At 35.6% G+C, this 2,466-nt stretch overlaps 1 pseudogene; it reads right to left on the bottom strand.

Annotated features, from left to right (window-relative positions):
* LOC114077187 lies at positions 1 to 2,029 on the bottom strand (annotated as a pseudogene).
* Between the last annotated feature and the right edge of the window lie 437 nt (positions 2,030 to 2,466).

The following is a 2,466-nucleotide window of genomic DNA, read 5'->3' on the forward strand; positions in this document are numbered from 1 at the left end:
TTATTTACCAAATGATGATCCAATATTTGTGGAGTAAGGAGAGCAAATCAATCGATCAGAATGTATGATACTTTGAACTGGCACGCGTGTATTATCATAAACGCCACCCTCTGGACGGATCACAACCTCAGAATGAACCAGAACATTCTTTTTTGGGACATATTGTGTCAATATCAGGTAACAGAGCATCAAGCAACTCAAATTGTGACTGAGGTTGTTGGATTCCGTCGTTCTGAATTACATTACCTTCTCCTGTCAATCAATCGGGATGTCTGATCCTTTGAACTGGCACGGGTGTAGTATCATAAATGACACCCTCTGGATGGACCTCAACCTCTGAATGAACCACATCATTCTTTTTGGGATTGATTGCATCAATATCAGGTAACAAAGCATCTATCAACTCAATTTGTGACTGAGGTTGTTGGATGTCATGGTTTTGAAATACATTAATGTCGTTAAGCTGTTCATGTACCGTCAAAGGGTCTTGTATGTGTATCTGGACAGGCTGCAAATACTCCTTGACATTAACTTTGACATGTTCTTGAAGAACGAAACGAGGTGTCCGAACCTAACAATATTACAATAAAAACTATTATTTGTATTCTTTTAACATTTTTCACCTTCAACTACTAACTAATCAAAAAACAATTTATTCAAATAGTACCTCGTTTGCATCACAGTGAGGCTTATCCATAACATTTGATATCTGGTTGCCATCTTTCATCGGATTGTTGTTCGACCAATTAGGTACATGACTTGGAGATTCTTCCTGTGTATTTTATCCATTAGAAAATGAGATTTGATAAGTAAGTAACTTGTATATGTAAATGTATTCTATTAATTTAACATTGTTATAATTAATCTGACGTGGTGCTCCAGATTCACGACTGCTTCTGTTAAGTGCATCCATAACTTGTCTAAAATTCCCCATTATTAACAATCGCAACTCCTTGAACTCATTATTACCCTGATTATTAAATAGAATGTAAGATTATATTGGAATACAATGTGAACTTAAAAAAAATAGAACAACTTGCATACATAATTCTTGAAGGATGCAAGATCTTGTCTCAGCAAACCAATTTCATCTGCCTTGGTATCTTGAGGTTCTTTCGAACTCCTTGGTGGTATACGGTTAGCAAAATCATCAGGATAGTTATGCAATTCCTGTACTGATACATTATCCTCCAATGGATTTGAATCAGAATTTAAAGTTGTACTCTTTGCCTTACGACAACCATTCAATACTGTGGGGCGTTTATCTTTCAACCTCGAACCTGCATGCAAATTGGAATTTTTGATCAATGTTGATCTTAAAACATATGCCTTCTGTTTACCTTTTTCTTTATTGTGTGGCTTATGACTTGGAGGCTTTGAAGTGAAATCATCATCTTCGTCGTCATCTTTGTCACCAACATCTTGAAAGGTATTCTCTGTGATTGCATCACTTTTTGATTCAAGTTGATAAAATGCAATCTCCTTAAGTGAAGGTTCGATGTTTTTGAATTTTAACTGCACACAAAATAATTATAATTAAAAAATATATTGAAATACAACAAAATCTATACTAGTTGAATAATTAAAATATGTTAAATTAGCGGATTGCCGTTATCACTGAGCATTCCTTCCATGAGGAATACATAATGTATTCTGCTGTTTCTGGTCATCCAATTGACGATTCTGGGAATGCGATTGCTCTTCTTTACAGCAATATTCGAATCAACCGCAGAACAACATTCATATATCCAAATTTGCATGGCTAGAGGCACATCAATTCTATAATACTTTTTCTTCTCAGCCATTTTTTTTGTTACGCTTTTGAGCAATTTGTAGAAAACATCTTTCCCCCAGGGGTATTCATGGTACCGGCCGCTCTCAACTAGATCAAAATGTATCCTTGGAATTGATGAGCTCTTCTTCTCGCCGGAATATATGAACGTACAAACAAAATACAGAATAGCGAATTTAACAGCATCATCATCATTGCCACCACCCCAAACCTTTTTTTATACTTACTGATCAAATCCACTTTTGTAACAATACTTTACCCTCAAAATACTGATTGATTAATCTGTTTGGCTTCCTTGTATCAAACTAAAAAGTCATCTTTATTACCAAAGCAGTTCAACCCAGTAATGATAGCAAATTCTTTGATACCAAAACGGAGCGTGGTATGATTTATATGAAACAACAATTCATCAGGGGAACTGTCCTCTAATTCACATACCATGAAACACCTAAACGTTTGTGGTTGCGCTCCACACACGTGCATTTTTGTATATGCTCCAAAACATATATCTTTAAATTGATTGAATTGGGTCGCTGTAAGCTTCCCCTTCAAATATGTGACTATGTTATGCCAAAGAAAGCCCTTTGCTGAGAAGGTATCACACGAGGATATCTAAAAGAAAATAAAAGAATGCAATAGAACACCTTTTCTGACATCGGCAGATGAAAGCTTCA

This window comes from Solanum pennellii, chromosome 5 (genome assembly GCF_001406875.1).
Source record: "Solanum pennellii chromosome 5, SPENNV200".
Classification (NCBI taxonomy): Eukaryota; Viridiplantae; Streptophyta; class Magnoliopsida; order Solanales; family Solanaceae; genus Solanum; species Solanum pennellii.